Here is an 18,135-nt window from a genome sequence, read left to right on the forward strand (position 1 = left end):
AGTCCCAAGCTGAAGGCGAGGGCCTTTCACAAGGCAGAGAAACTTCATAGCCACTATAGCCCAGCTACAAAGAGCTATAAGGCTATTTGAACATTCTGCCACTAGAGGATACAATCTTCTAACAAATAAAGCAAAGCCTTAAGAGATTGCAAGGGGCTTGGAATCCATTCAGCCTCCCTGAAGCATTTGTTGACAGCCAGAGCTGTGAACAAAAAAACTTTGCAATGTTGCAGTTCCAGGCTTATACAAGACATTATAAGAACGGAGCTACTCCATTGTTTTCAATGGAGCTCCCAACATTCCAATGTTCTGATAAAACAATATTGTGTATGTTTCAATAGACGTTATAATTACTTAACTAATGGATTCTGTAATTAAACAATCACCTCTCAATCTAAATTGTGAACCCTGCGAACCGCAGTCTAGAACAGATGCACTGGTCATTAACACCTAACACCCACATATCGTTTGATTCAAAAGCACGGAGTTGGTTGCACCTGATCACAGAGGGTACAGTTAGCTATGGAAGCACAGAGTGTGATGCACCTCAACACACAAACTTCTGAGAAAAGCAAGCAGCAGGTAATATCAGACATCGTCCATTGTGGGATCAAGACACCGTTCCACTATTGGGACCTAGAGTTGGTTGCAGCTGGTCGAACGGACTACCTTCATCTCCACTCTCAGATGCAGTTCTAACATCATCCATTGTGGAATCAAGACACTGTTCCACTGTTAGGGCCCACAGCTGATTGCACAAGGTTGAAGGGAGTACCTCCATCTCCACTCTCAGACACAGTTCTAACATCATCCATTGTGGGATCAAGACACCCTTCCACTGTTGGGACCTAGAGTTGGTTGCAGCTGGTCAAAGGGAGTACCTCCATCTCCACTCTCAGATACAGTTCTAACATCATCCATTGTGGGATCAAGACACGGTTCCACTATTGGGACCTAGAGTTGGTTGCAGCTGGTCGAAGAGAGTACCTCCATCTCCACTCTCAGATACCGTTCTAACATCGCCCATTGTGGGATAATAATAATAATAATCCACATTTGTAAAGTGCACAATCACCCGTAAGGGTCTCTAGGCGCTGGGGGCCGTCGGGAAGATTAAGCAAGCTATTGCCCAGAGTCACATGGTGCTGGGCTAATTTGCCGCCGGTGCAGGGGATCGAACCGTGATCCCCAGATTCCGGAGTCAGTCGCCCTAGCCGCGGCGCCACATCAAGACACCGTTCTACTGTTGGACCTAGAGTTTCTTACACCTAGTCGAAGGGAGTACCTTCATCTCCAGTCTCAGATACAGTTCTAACATCGTCCATTATCCGATCAAGACACTGTTCCACTGTTGGGACCTAGAGTTGGTTGCAGCTGGTCGAAGGGAGTACCTCCATCTCCACTCTCAGATACAGTTCTAATATCATCCATTATGGGATCAAGACACGTTCCACTGTTGGGACCTAGAGTTGGTTGCAGCTGGTCGAAGGGAGTACCTTCATCTCCACTTTAGATACAGTTCTAATATCGTCCATTATGGGCTCAAGACACCGTTCCACTGTTGAGACCTAGACTTTCTAACACCGAGTCGAAGGGAGTACCTTCATCTCCAATCTCAGATGCAGTTCAAGCATTATCCATTGTGGGATCAAGACACCTTTCCACTGTTGGGACCTACAGCTGCTTGCACCTGGTTAAAGGGACTACCTCCATCTCCACTCTCAGATACAGTTCTAACATTGTCCATTATAGGATCAAGACACTGTTCCATGGTTGGGACCTAGAGTTGGTTGCAGCTGGTCAAAGGGAGTACCTCCATCTCCACTCTCAGATAAAGTTCTAACATCGTCCATTGTACAACTAACTATAACATAGGAATTTCAATGGTTTTGTATAAGTGAAATGTCCAGCTAACTATAACACCCCCGAAACCTATGTTTTTTCAATTAATTTCTAAAGGTTTTTTAAATGATAATTCCTAACTATAACCTACTTGAAACCTTTATTCTTTTCAGTGAATTTCAAATGTTTTTTAAATGACAATTCCTATTTATAATGTTGACCACTTCCCCATATTTTGAACAAGAAACAAAATCTGCAATGCTACCTAAAAAATCAGGCAACAGTTCCACTTACCACTAACAAATTAACATCAACATTTAACTAATGTAAGAATGTCGACTATGTACTGCGTGAATTACATCCAACTCACACTCATATTTAAAGAGCAACATGTGATAGAGGTTCTAATTATACACTTCCAACACCAAACAAAATCACAATACCCAGCACCACCACCACCACAATCACCCGCCACGGACCCCTCCCCGCTACTACCTCAGAGGCAGCGCAAAACCAGACAACAGACCTTTCCAAAATAATATATCCCCTCAACAGCACACTAGCTCAATGTACAGAGATGTGGCAACCAAGTATGTATAAGGGAAAGAATTTGAACATCAACAATAATGTACACAACGCTAAGACTACCAGTGAAATACTATACACAATTCACTATTCAAACCAAAAACTTTTCCGCATGTAGATATACTATTGATACGTGTAGTGTACTGAAAAGTGGACGAAACCATATTATCTCAGACACTGGGAAATATTTTGGTCATGTAGCTGTGTTCACCCCCACCTTTGAAACAGAAGCGGAGTGGGCTAGTCCAACGTAAACAATGTCAACGTAAGACTATAAATAATTAGGCTACGCCTTGGCCGTGGTTCACTTCTGCAAAGAGAAGAGACTGCGTCGCAGTGAAGTTCAGCAACCTGCCACATGGTTGCCGCCATGACCGCATGCCTCCTCGATACAGGCCTATTGCGAACTCAACACCACAGCACCACAGACTTATGTCTATATCGACTACTACCTTCGATCTACACTGCGGACAGCAGGGTTTACAACTTAAATTCAACTTTGGATCTAAATTTGTTGTCTGTATCTGTGCTGGGTACTGCCTTCAATCTATACTGTGGTCAGTAGAATTGACAACTTGATAACAGTTGCGCATCAGCACTACAGAAAACATTGAATTTAGTCTTGACTTATTTAAAGCAAAGACTATTGTACTATGTCCTCACATTTTGTTAAAGTTTGAGCAGTAGGAAAATCAGCCTTCATTTATTTAATGCAGAGAAAATTGTACTATATGTCTTCAGATTTTGTTTACATAAGTGACAAAAAGCATTCGTCCATGTCTGTGTTAACAACTGACTTCAATCTACACTGCGTACAACAGGGTTCACAACTTGAATTCAGCTTTCCATCTACACTATGGACAGCATTCAAGTTAGCCTTGATTTATGTAAGGCAGAGACAATTTTGTTAATGGATGCGACAAAAAACATTCCTCAATGTCTTTACTGAGTACTGCCTTCAAATGTACACTGTGATCAACAAAGTTCACTACTTGATACCAGAAGCGCATCAGCTCTACAGACAATATTAAATTCATTCTCGATTTATTTAAGGCAGAGACAATTGTACTGTGTCGTCAGATTTTGTTAAGGTATGTGACAAAGAAAGCATTCCTTGATCTCTGTGTCAACTACTGCCTTTGACCTACACTGCGGACAGCAGGGTTCACAACTTGATTTCAGCTTTGCATCGACACCACGGACAGCATTGAAGTTAGCCTTGATTCATCTAAGGAAGAGACAATTTTGTTAAATGATGCAACAAAAAAACATTCCTCAATATCTGAACTGAGTACTGCTTTTAAATGTACACTGCGATCAAGAGTTCACCACTTGATACCAGAAGCGCATCAGCACTACAGACAACATTGAATTCATTCTCGATTTATTTAAGGCAGAGACTATTGTACTGTGTCCTAAGATTTTGTTAAAGTATGTGACAAAAAAAGCATTCCTTGTTTTCTGTATCAACTACTGCCTTTGATCTACACTGCGACCAGCAGGGTTCACAACTTGGTACCAGTGGTGCTTTAGCTCTACAGACAATATTTAATTCATTCTCGATTTATTTAAGGCAGAGACAATTGTACTGTGTCCTCAGATTTTGTCAACTGTGACAAAAAAGCATTTATCAATGTTTGTGTCGAGTAGTGCCTTCGATCTACACTCCAATTACTGTGCCCTCTCCCGACCATGCATTATCGCAGGATACGTACACGCTAAGCGGCAAAGGTACTACTAAGTCATTGCACCAAAAATCATCCCTCAAACCTACACAAATTTGCCATGTGACCTTACTAAGCCAGAATTCACAAGACTAAAAACATTACTATCAGTACGGGCTGCCCAGATCCACAGAACCTTGTTGTTTCAGGTACCACTAACTGAGTGGAGACCAAACTAATTATAACACCTATCAAACCCTACACAATATCCCTTTAGTATGCTTCCTTCAAAAATTTAATATATCACTTATAGATTTAGTTGAATAATAAAATGCACGCTGCATACATGTTCGATCTTCCACTTCAATAATGATTGCAGATGATGCACTCCACCCTAAGATCTACACTGTACACAGCAGGGTTTACAACTTGAATTCACCTTTCCATCTACACGATAGATAGTAGGGAATTCAACCTTGATTTATTTAATGCAGAGACAATTATACTGTATGTATTCATATTTTGTTAACATAAGTGAAAAAAAGCATTCTTCTATAACTGTACAGACTAGTAGCTTCGATGTACGCTGTGGACAGTAGGGTACAGAACTTGAATTTACCTTTTGATCTACACTACAGACAGTATTAAATTCAGCCTCGATTTAAAGCAGAGAAAAAGATAGTGCTGTTGCACTGCTAGTATGCACAAGCCCCTTCAATTGTTGCATCCTGTGAACTATGGTAACAAAGAATGTAGAAGATTGCGCCAAAATGAACCTCTACCACCGGCAATACCAAGTACCTCTGGGGTATCACCTTAAAAATCGCCACCAGACATACGTCCCCAATTTGTGAAAGTTAGAATGCACTGGTTGAAGTGGAATCATTTAATTTGTTATGGGGAGCAATTAGTACACCTAGTTTGCACAGCAATTGATAACCATTGATGCAAGTTTCCCCCCTCAAAGTTCATATAGTCTAGTGTGCAACAGTGAATGGTTTCAGTGCAGACCGCTCAGACCACGCATCATCGCAGGGTCTGTACACGCTAAACCCCAGACGTACCACTAACTTAGTACACGTAAATAATCGCCAAGTGCCCTTGGTAAGGCAAAATTCAATAGTCAAAACACATTTTTACCAGTGCGGTCTGCCTGAACCACGCATCATCGCAGGTTCCACACAAACCGCCCCTACCTCAGTGCACCACAGCTCATGAACTGTTTACGATAGAATCTTCTGTGTATTATTTCACATACAGTGCTCCTACCTTTTGTACAGCAGAAGTCATAAACCGTATATGATTAAATATCTGTGTATGATATCATGATTACTATTCTACTTGTTAACAACAACGTAATAAAATGGAGTTGAGCACACGTGCCCGTACCCACTTCAACTATCTATCTGTGTCTGTGTATTTATTATGTTTGTAAAATGCTGCTCCTGCGTCCTACCACATTATATTGTCCTATAAATAGCGTATACAACCATCTTACCTCTGACAGTAAGTGTGGGCTATTCCTCCTTTTTTAAATTTATTTTTTAGCATATTTATATTGCGCAAAATCAACTCAAAACTTTATCAGCAATTTACATGACCACCATATTTACAGTACATTTTCAGGCACGCGTACATTATGTCATTACTCTACAATACCAGGATGTGGACCCAGCTCCGAGCCTCGAACACTGATTTCCAGCCCCAAGTTCTACAGTGTACCTGAATAACCACATACGTTTATATATATTAGCTGCCCTTCATGTGCAAAAATGTCAACTTAAACCTTTCACAGCCCTGTATTACTACAGCAACAACACTCCACTGAATGTACAACAAACATTCATAATCACAGAAATGTGTCATGTCCACCATCTTTTATGTACGCAACTATGAACGAATATAGCATCAGTGATACCCCGTACCTTCCATGTTGGCCAAGTTGGGGAATCCGGGTGACGTCAGAACTACAAAACGGACACCCGAATCACTTGATTTTTCATATAGCTAACGACGGAATCATGCCCATAGCTCCGGAATCATGGTTCAGAGCCTTGCGCAGCACTGGCATACGTCAGGCCAGCCCACTCCACTTACGCTATCAGGAAAAAACAAAAACAAAACATTGCCCAGATTTCCATTGTAGTGATTTCTTAGTTCCAGGTCTAGTTGTCAGAACGGCACACAAACACTCCCTCATGGTTGGTATACACCCACACCACACAACACCCATCCAGCACATGTGTCACTACAAACGTGACCGTACCAATAAAAAAGACGGGGCGCACATGCTCTACACCATTTTAGAGTTGCTCCCATCCCAAATGCTGGGATGGCCCATCCTAGTGGTTCGGACGCCTCATGTAGGCCCGAACCACCGAGTACAAGAACCCAACACTACGTGCGTGGCCTCTTTCGTTACTGAGTTAGTGGTACCGCAAGTACTAAGCGGGTGAGGAACTTGTGATGATGATGGGAGCACGAGTATATCGTTAGCCATACTGATATCAAGACTCAGCACCATATGTCAGATTTCTTGTTGGCAGAGCGGGACTGCATGATGTAGAACGTGTCCTGTCCACGAAAAGGTGAGCAGTGAGGCGTTGATACGCACCGGAGGGAGTCAATGGGCTGCAGCAGACTGGATACAAAAACACGACGCAGCAATTTAGGCGTACGCAGTCCTATATTCCGTATCTTATTGCATTTATATATATTTTTTTTCCAATAGCAGGAACATTTTCACAATCGATCAAACGTCCGGAATATAAACTGTACAAATAGTTGTTTTTAAATGTGGGAGGGAAGGTGTGTGAAAGGGCGATCTTATTGTACTCCACATTAAGATAGTAACAAATACCAATCATAACATCTTTCCTTTACTATCTTTTAGATGTAGAGCTTCAGGGTGCATTGTGTCCCAGCACGTGGTGAAAAACACACCAGTGACTGAAAGGTGAGCTGCGAATATTCTTTTCAGTCACTCTCTCACTTCCTCTCTCCTTTGATAAAGAAATGACACACAATGTTAACTTCCTTTTTATTATCTTACATGTTGTGTTTCACAAATTGGCGTCATCCCCCCCAAAAACACCTACAAAGCTCTACGTTCGTGGATTCTGCGATGATGCATGGCCATTGTAACAACGTCTGAGAAGGCTGCTTCGACACGTGGTGCACCCTCTTTGAATCACGCCAATGGCACAAGGTGAACAAATAAGCTTGTTTCCGAAACAACGACAAGTCATCTGTGAAAGACGAGAGTGGATAGTGTGCAGCAGCTTCACTGTGTAGTAATGTACAATTAACACCGACAAGTGAGGATAGGTTACAACAGTCTGAGGGGCAGATCTACAAGCTCCTTGCGCCACTTTTGTGTCACTTTTAACATTGGAAAAGTGGTGCAAGGAGCTTCTAAATCTGCCTCTGACTTCCCAAGAAAAACACTCACCTCCGGACTCTGCGACTCAATAGGGTGCAACAGTCTAGGTATGCAATATTGAGAACTCACCGCTATGCAGTAGGAGTGCATGGGATATACTACTTTGGAGGAAAAACAGCACACAGACACCTCCTTACAGCGGAAGTTGATGAAATACATTATCCTGAGTGTACAAATAAATGAAGCAAAAATATACATGTGCAGTTGTATGTACTATGCTATTACTAACTCTATATACTATCTTTCAGATCACTAAACTGGAGGGTGCACTATGAACCAGCTCATGCTTGGACACACAACGGAGGCAAAAGGTGAGCTACGAGTATTTTCTCCAGGATTAATTGCTCCATCTATAACTTTCTCTCACAGTTTTAATGTAGTTTTGTCTCTCTTTCTCTTTCTCACTCTCTCTCACATCGTTTCTCTTTCTCTTTTAAAGTTATGGACGCTGCTGTCCACTCTGCCGTGTACAACCAAAGCTGAGTTCAAGTTGTGAACTCTGTTGGTCACGGTGTTTACATAAGGTAAGCAGAGCGGCCTAGATATACAATTCCTCCGATTAAATGCATTAGAAATAAAAGAGCTTATTTATAAGCCCCTTGCACCATTTTTCGTCACTTTTAACATGGGAAAAGTAACGCAAAAGTGGCGCAAGGGGCTTGTAAATGAGCCCCAAAGAATATTGTCCTGCATAATGAATTGATCTCTCACCTAATTCTGTCTCATCTCTGAATCATTTTAAAGACCTGTTGGTCCTTACTGTAAATCTGATGCAGTAGGCACTTCCATACAGACACCTCTGGAACGTGGGCCTATAAGAGAGGTGGAATGTATCAGGCACACTGCAGACGTACAAATAACCAAATATTGCCAAGTGTTACCTTAACTTGTAATGTTTGACCTCATTTAGTCACATCGATTCAATTTTGAACACTTATTTTCATTTTTGTTTTGGAGATTACCTACCCTACTTCTATTGGAGTCCATATCACATTTTGTTTAATTGTTTTTTTTAAAGTTATGTTTCTAGTTATTTATTACATTGTTATCTTTAAGTTACGTTTCCAGTTTTTTATTGTTGTTTTAATAAAAGTTAATTTAAAAAAAGTATATTTCTGACAGCATTTCCCTATTATTTCGTGTGATAATAATAAAGTTAGAAAACATTTTAAAATAGAAATAATATAACTTAAAGTATAATACTGAGGCTAACTCTTTGCCAGCTCTTTACCAGAGTCTATAGCTACGACTAACGGTTCCTATGCAAATCTTTGAAAAACTCCAGCACAGTAACGGTTTCGATTACCAACATAGTGTGGTGAACTTCTAACGTGTGTGCTCACTTAAGTGTTCGATGAACTTTTACTATGGTAACAGGCAGTAAGCCATTTGGAAGTAGGGTTGAAAGGTACTGGCTGTACAGAAACCGTTATATTTACCCAGAATCCTCTACATGACAGAAAGGAAAGCAAAGTAAAATATAACACTGTGTACCAGATTTACAACACCCTTGCACCACTTTCGTGTCCAAGGCCCCCCCTCCAAAATTAGAAGTGTGGGGGCCTCAACGACCCCCCTCAAGCCCCAGGAACCACCACCCCCAGGGATTTGTGTATTGTGGGAGGCAGACTGCGTGGCCCTCCGCCTGGAGCCCTCGAGGGCCCTGGGGACCGCCGCACCCCAGACAACTTTCAATTCAGTCTCGATTTATTTAAGGCTGAAACAATTGTACTGTGTTCTCAGATTTTGTTAAAGTGTGTGACAAAAAAGCATTCCTCGATGTTTGTGTCGACTACTGCCTTCGATCTACACTGCGGACAGCAGAGTTCACAACTTGAATTCAGCTTTGCATCTACACTACGGACAGTAGGGAATTCAGCCTTCATTTATTTAATGCAGAGACAATTGTACTGTATGTGTTCAGATTTTGTTAAAATAAGTGACAAAAATCATTCGTCCATATCTGTGCTGACTACTGCTTTCGATCTACAGTGCGGAAGCAGGGTTCACAACTTGAATTCAGCTTTGGATCTACACTACGGCCAGCATGAAATTCAGCCTTGATTTATTTAAGGCACAGATAATTGTACTCTATGTCCTCAGATTTTGTAAAAGGATACAACAAAAAGAATTTCTTGATGTCTGTGCTAACTACTGCCTTCGATCAACAGTGAGGACAGCAGGGTTCACAACTTGAATTCAGCTTTAGATCTACACTACGGACAGTATTGAATTTAGCCTTGATTTATTTAATGATTCAGAAAAGCGGGTGGTGATGGACAGAGCATCTGAATTAAACAGAATACTCCTACCCAGTCAACAGATCAGGGCTTGATCCATCACCGTTTTTTAGCTCACTGCACCATCCCAGCTCAGAACCTGGCTACATGCAAATTAGTCTGTCCCTGGCCCAGTGCATCATGGGAACAGGGCAGACCAACTTACCAAGCCAATTCTTTTACTGGAAAGGAAACAAGCTTCCGGGGACCGGTTTCTGGCATTACAGCCGTCTTCGGCCCGGCTTGCTTGAATCCTGATGGTGCAGTGAGCAAGGGACTCACATCTGAGCATACCCTTCCACGTTTGTGGTGGACAAAACGATTCAGAAAAGGGGGTGGTGATGGACAGAGCATCTGAATTAAACAGAATACTCCTACCCAGTCAACAGATCAGGGCTTGATCCATCACCGTTTTTTAGCTCACTGCACCATCCCAGCTCAGAACCTGGCTACATGCAAATTAGTCTGTCCCTGGCCCAGTGCATCATGGGAACAGGGCAGACCAAACTACCAAGCCAATTCTTTTACTGGAAAGGAAACAAGCTTCCGGGGACCGGTTTCTGGCATTACAACCGTCTTCGGCCCGGCTTGCTTGAATCCTGATGGTGCAGTGAGCAAGGGACTCACATCTGAGCATACCCTTCCACGCTTGTGGTGGACAAAACGATTCAGAAAAGGGGGTGGTGATGGACAGAGCATCTGAATTAAACAGAATACTCCTACCCAGTCAACAGATCAGGGCTTGATCCATCACCATTTTTTAGCTCACTGCACCATCCCAGCTCAGAACCTGGCTACATGCAAATTAGTCTGTCCCTGGCCCAGTGCATCATGGGAACAGGGCAGACCAAACTACCAAGCCAATTCTTTTACTGGAACGGAAACAATCTTCCGGGGACCGGTTTCTGGCATTACAGCCGTCTTCGGCCCGGCTTGCTTGAATCCTGATGGTGCAGTGAGCAAGGGACTCACATCTGAGCATACCCTTCCACGCTTGTGGTGGACAAAACGATTCAGAAAAGGGGGTGGTGATGGACAGAGCATCTGAATTAAACAGAATACTCCTACCCAGTCAACAGATCAGGGCTTGATCCATCACCGTTTTTTAGCTCACTGCACCATCCCAGCTCAGAACCTGGCTACATGCAAATTAGTCTGTCCCTGGCCCAGTGCATCATGGGAACAGGGCAGACCAAACTACCAAGCCAATTCTTTTACTGGAAAGGAAACAAGCTTCCGGGGACCGGTTTCTGGCATTACAGCCGTCTTCGGCCCGGCTTGCTTGAATCCTGATGGTGCAGTGAGCAAGGGACTCACATCTGAGCATACCCTTCCACGCTTGTGGTGGACAAAACTATTCAGAAAAGGGGGTGGTGATGGACAGAGCATCTGAATTAAACAGAATACTCCTACCCAGTCAACAGATCAGGGCTTGATCCATCACCGTTTTTTAGCTCACTGCACCATCCCAGCTCAGAACCTGGCTACATGCAAATTAGTCTGTCCCTGGCCCAGTGCATCATGGGAACAGGGCAGACCAAACTACCAAAACAATTCTTTTACTGGAAAGGAAACAAGCTTCCGGGGACCGGTTTCTGGCATTACAGCCGTCTTCGGCCCGGCTTGCTTGAATCCTGATGGTGCAGTGAGCAAGGGACTCACATCTGAGCATACCCTTCCACGCTTGTGGTGGACAAAACTATTCAGAAAAGGGGGTGGTGATGGACAGAGCATCTGAATTAAACAGAATACTCCTACCCAGTCAACAGATCAGGGCTTGATCCATCACCGTTTTTTAGCTCACTGCACCATCCCAGCTCAGAACCTGGCTACATGCAAATTAGTCTGTCCCTGGCCCTGTGCATCATGAGCCCAGGCAAATGTAGTACACTGCGCCAGAATGTAACTCCACCACCGGCAAAACTAAGTACCTCTGGGGCATCACCTTTAAAATCGCCACCAGACATACGTCCCCATTTTGAGAAAGTTAGAATGCACTGCGTGAAATGCAATAGTTTAATTTGTTATGGTGAGCAATCAGTAGACCTAGTTTAGAGAACAATTGATAACCATTGATGGTATTTATTTATTTTTTCCCTCAAAGTTCAAGCAGTCCAGTATGGAACAGTCAATGCTTTGAGTACAGACCGCTCGAATCACACATCATCGCAGGGTGAGCACACGCTGAGCACCAGATGTACCACTAGCTCAGTGCACCATAAATAATCGCCACATGGCCTTATTAAGGCAAAATTCAGTAGCCAAAAGAAATTCTTACCAGGGCGCTCTGCCTGAACCACGCATCATTGCAGGCCCCACACAAACCGACCCTATCCTAGTGCACCACAACTCATGAACCCTTTACGATAGAATCTTTTGTGTATTATTTCACATATAGTGCTCCTACCTTTATACAGCAGAAGTCATAAACCGTTTATGATTGAATATCTGTGTATGATATCATGATTACTATTCTACTTGTTACCAAAAGCAACGTAATAAAATGGAGTCGAGCACACGTGCCGGTACCCACTTCAACTATCTATCTGTGTCTGTGTACTAATTATGCTTATAAAATGCTACTCCTGCACCCTATCACATTATATTGTGCTGTAAACAGCGTATGCAATCATCTTACCTCTGCAAGTAACAAAAACTTCGATGATATAACTTTCTCTCGCTCATTCTACAAATACGAACGTACAAGTGGATCATTACAATATTGCAAAGAAAGTGTATAGTCAATTTATAAGTGTGTGCTATTTCATGTTTTTTTTGTTTTTTTAGCATAGTTATATAGCACAAAGTCGACCCAAAATATATTTGCAATTTACATAAGCACCGTATTTACAGTAAATTTTCAGGCACACGTATTTCTCTTCAATAACAAGATGTGGACGCGCCTCGAACACTGACTTCTAGCATCAAGTTCGACAGTATACCTGAATGACCACATACGTGTATATATTACCTGCCCTTCATGTGCCAAAAACTGCTACCTAAGGCTTTCACAGCCCTGTATTTCTACAGCTACAACACTCCACTGAATGTACAACAAACATTCATATTCACAGAATTGCGTCATGTCCACCATCTTTTATGTGTGCAACTATGGATGAATATAAGGTCAGTGATACCCCATACCTTCTATGTTGCCATGTTGTGGGACTTTACAGACATAATGACACATTTGCATTTAAGACCTGGGTGATGGCAGCCCTACAACACGGACACCCGAATCAGTTGATTTCTCATATAGCTCACGACGGAACCACGCCCATAGCACCGGAGTCATCGTTCACAGCCTCGTGCAGCACTGACATACGTCAGTCCAGCCCACTCCGCTTACGCTACCAGGAAAACACAACAACGCTACATGGCCCAGATTTCCATTGTAGTGATTTCTTACTTCCAGGTCTAGTTGTCAGAATGGTACACACACACTCCCTCATGGCTGGTATACACCCACACCACAACCATCCTGCACATGCGTCACTACACACGTGACCCTACCAATAAAAAAGATGGGGTGCACGTGCTCTACGCCATTTTAGAGTTGCTCCCATCACAAGCGCTGTGATGGCCCGTCCTAGTGGTTTGGACGCCTCATGTAGGCCTGAACTAACGAACAGGAGGGCCCACTATCACGTGCGTGGCCTCTTTGGTCATTGAGTTAGTGGTTCTGCAAGGACTGAGCGGCTGAGGTACCTGCGATGAAGATAGGTGCACGAGTATGTCCTTTGCCATAGTGATAGCAAGACTCAGCACCAAATCTGAGACTTCATGGTGGCAGAGCGGGACTGCATGATGTAGAACGTACTCTGTCTGTGAAAAGGTGAGCAGTGAGGCCTGGGTGTGCAGCGGACAAAGTAGATGGGGTGCAGCAGACTGGATACAAAAAAGGCGACACAGCGATTTAGGCGTACGCAGTCTCATATACCGTATCTTATTGCATTTGTATTTTTTTTCCTATGGCAGGAAAGTCAGTCGCTTGTGATGATTAAAACCACGTGTATCACTGCGCACCACTTGTTTTCACAACCGGATGGAAAACATTACTACTCTAATAATTCTTCAGAATTCGAAGCCCATTAAACAAGTTGGAACTGTACAAATAGTTGTATTTTTAATACGAGAGGGAAGGTGTGTGAAAGGGAGATGTTATTCTACTCCACATTAAGATAGTGACAATTACCAATCATAACATCTTTCTTTTACTATCTTTTAGATGTGGAGCTATGTCCCGGCACGTGGTGGAAGACACACCGGTGACAGAAAGGTGAGCTGAGAATATTCTTTCCAGTCACTCTCTCACGTCCTCTCTCCTTTGATAAACAAATGACTCACAATCTTAGCTTCCTTTTTATCTAACATGTTGTATTTCACAAATTTGAGTCCCCCCCAACACCTCCAAAGCTCAACGTTGGAGGATTCTGCGATGATGCGTAGTCATCGTAACAACGCCTGAGAAGGCTGCTTCGACACGTGGTGAACCCTCTTTGAATCAGGCCAATAGCACAAGGTGAGCAGCGAAGCTTGTTTCCGAAGCAACGACAAGTCACCTGGGGGCTCTCTCACACTTTCAATGTCATTTTTCTCTCTTTCTCTCTCTCCCTCTCTCTCACATTGTTTCTCTTTCTCTTTTCAAGTTATGGACGCTGCTGTCCACTCTGCAGATAAAAAAAATCAAGACTGAATTTAATACACTCTGCAGTGTAGAAACAAAGCAGACTTGATGTTGTGAACTCTGTTCAACACAGTGTTTACAAAAGGTAAGCAGAGCGGCCTAGATACACAATGCCTCCAATTAAATGTGTTGCAAATAAACGATATTGTCCTGCATAATGACATAATCTCTCACCTAATTCTGTCTCATCTCTGAATCATTTTAAAGACCTGCTGGACCATACTGTAGATCTGACGAAGTAGGCACTTCCCTACAGACACCTCTTCAACGCGGGCCTATGAGAGGGGTGGGATGTATCAGGCACACTGCAGATGTGCAAATAACCAAATATTGCCAAATGTTATGTTAATTTGTGTTTTTGAGCTCATTCAGTCACATCTAATTTTAAACACTTATTTTCATTTTTGTTTTGCGGGTTACGTACCCTCCTACCATTGGAGTCCATCTCACATTTTGATTATTATATTGTTATGTTAAAGTTACGTTTCTAGTTATTTATTTATTATATTGTTATGTTAAAGTTACGTTTCTAGTTATTTACTTTTTGTTGTAATAAAAGTTAATTTTAAAAAAGTGTATACGTCTTCTTTTTCTGACAACATTTCACTATTATTTAATGTGATAATCATATGCTTAGAAAACATTAAACAATAAAAAGTACAAATGATGTTTAAATCTAGAAGTATAATACTGAGGCTAACTCTTTACCAGCTTTTTACCAGAGTCTGTAGCTGCGATTAACTGTTCCTATGGAAAAATTTAAAAACTCCAGCACAGTTACTATTTGTATTAGCAACATTGTGTGGTGAACTTGTGACCTGTGGGCTCACTTAAGTGTTCCATGAACTATTACTATGGTAACAGGCAGTAAGCAGTTTGGGAATAGGGTTGAAAGGTATTGGCTGTACAGAAACCGTTATATTTACCCAGGATCCTCTAAATGATAGAGGGGAAAGCAAACTGAGATGACAGAACACAGTGGAGCAGATTTACAAGCCCCTGGCGCCACTTTCGCATCACTTTTACCATGTTAAAAGTGAAACAATAGTGGCGCAAGGGACTTGTAAATCTGCCCCAATGTACATTACGAGCAAAAGAAGTACACAACTCTTCGAATTCTTTATCGAGCACAATTAGACAGTGTTGCTTCACGATTCACAGTGCACTTCACTAAATACTTAGTGCTTATTTAAATGGGAGACGGGATTGTCGACATTACAAAACTTAGGGGCATATTTACAAGGACGGCGTTAAAATTATTGCGGCTTTAACGGCAGCAAACTACAACTAAAACGGTGATAAGGGACTTCAAATCCTTTGTTATCTTACTTGAAGATTTTTTCAACACTGCTGTTTGCTATGGCAGGGTGAGAGCCGAGGCTCCCGCCCTGCCATAGCAAAGTTGGTTTGCATTTTGAAAGAAAGAATACGAAAACCTACTCTCTCTTTATGGAGGGCCTCTTCCATGTTATATTGTCATAGGAACACCTAGCTTGTCACTGGGAACGCATACATTGCAACTCATCGGAGATACGAGGCAGCATTGGAGATACCGGCTGCTAACATGTGTTAATGCAATATTTTAGACTCCCGGATTTGGCCCTCCCAGGTAGCTAATTTTTAAACAAACACAGGAGCCCGCACTTCATTTTTATTTGTGTATGGCGGATCCATGCACACATTTCTCTGTTTTTTCAACAACAAAAAAGAATAATTTGGGGCCCTAGGGTCCTTGTGGGACCCCCTAAGCAGGTCTAGAGGGTCAAAATATTTCTTACCTGCCCCCTTTATATGTTTTGAACACTTGTCCAACTAATTTCTAGATCCTTGCTTCTATTGAGGCACAAAATGGCTGCCAACACTTCCTGGTTTCGAATGTTGACAACCACTTGACAGTCAATTAGCGCGTGATCGGGAAGGTGCGCTTAGAGTGAGCGCAATATTCGCGGATCCACCGAGGCCATTGATATATATGTACTTTTAATTGTAATTTTCTCAGAAACTGCAGAACTGGTTTACACCATTTAAGCAAAAGGCACGAGTCTGAACAGAGGGCTACCTCTTTGCCAAATTTGGTATAATTCCGTTCAGCCGTTCGGGCTGTAGCCGCAATCAGGATAGGAGCGGACTGGGGTGATTCGTGAAGCGGGGGCTGAGAAAAAAGGGGGGTCCCAAAACAGGTTTTCCCATACAATTTTCCATAGGAATCGTTCATCGCTGCTCTATGGCTCTTACTGGAGGTACCTGGTGGGCTAGTTGAGCCCTAGGGACCCTCAGGATTCAAGGGGACTTAATCTCCAAACATAAAACGGACACAGAGCGTGTTTACACAGGGGCGAAGGTAGGGGACGGGGCCTGAGGTGACATGTGCAAACACGACCTGTGGCGTGTTTTAAGTTGGGGAAATAAATCCTCTTCAATCCTGAAGGCCCCTGGGGGCTAACTAGCCCACCAGGTGCTTCCAGTAAGTGCTGCTGCATTGCAGAGAGGTGGCCCAGACCGTGCCCCTTTTTACACCTCTCAGCAACGCAGCTCTGTGGCACTTACTGGAGGTACCTAGTGGGTTACTTGGACCCCAGGGACCCTCAGTATTCAAGGGGACTGAATCTCCCAAATTAAAATGGACATAGGGCACGTTTAGACAGTGGTGAAGGGAGGGGATGGTGTAGGAAAGTGGCTCTATATATAGTGGACCAAAGTAAAATCAGCCAACTACGAATTCCGATTTACTAACCTGTTATCAGGAGAGAACTCAGTGCTGCATCTTTAAGACCAGTACTGATCCTGAAAATTAATTCTAACTGTACTTACCAGTAACTTGAATTTCCTTCCATAGGCTAACATTGACTAGGTTCACTTGGAAATTGTTCTAAGTGTGGAGTTTTGGAACTTACAAATATTCCTCTAAAATCAGCCGAACTACGAATTCCGATTTACTCACCTTTTATCAGGAGAAACCTCAGTGCTGCATCTTTGAACCCAGTACTGATCCTGAAAAGTAATTCTAACTATACTTACCAGTAACTTGAATATCCTTCCATAGGCTAACATTGACTGGTTTCACTTGGAAATTCTTTTAAGTGTGGAGTTTTGGAACTTTAAAATATTCACCTAAAATCATCCGAACAACGAATTCCGATTTACTCACATGTTATCAGGAGAGAAACTAGTGCTGCATCTTTTAGCCCAGCACTGACCCTGAAAAGTAATTCTAACCGTACTTACCAGTAACTTGTATTTCTTTCCATAGGAATCCATCGTTTGGTTTTCACCAGAAAAGTTTCTAAGTGTCGATTTTCACAAACTACAAATATTCCTTAAGAATAGCCTGTATGACTTAAACACATTCTTTCAACTGTTTACAGGAGATGCACCAGTGCTGGGTCCAGGATCCACCACTGAGAAAGAAAAAGTAATGATAACACTACTTACCTGCCAAGTGAATTTCCTCCCTTAGGATAACATTGGTGATTCTATGTGAAAAAAGTTTTTGTGTCAACTTTTAAAATACAATAATTTCCTTAAAAATCACACTGTAACCAAAACAGCTTTACTCAACTGCTTACAGGAGATGTCACAGGACTGAATCTAGGATCCTGTCCTGTGGTTAGAAAAGTACAAAAAAGGCGACACAGC

Source organism: Lissotriton vulgaris, chromosome 1_1 (assembly GCF_964263255.1).
Source record: "Lissotriton vulgaris chromosome 1_1, aLisVul1.2, whole genome shotgun sequence".
Classification (NCBI taxonomy): Eukaryota; Metazoa; Chordata; class Amphibia; order Caudata; family Salamandridae; genus Lissotriton; species Lissotriton vulgaris.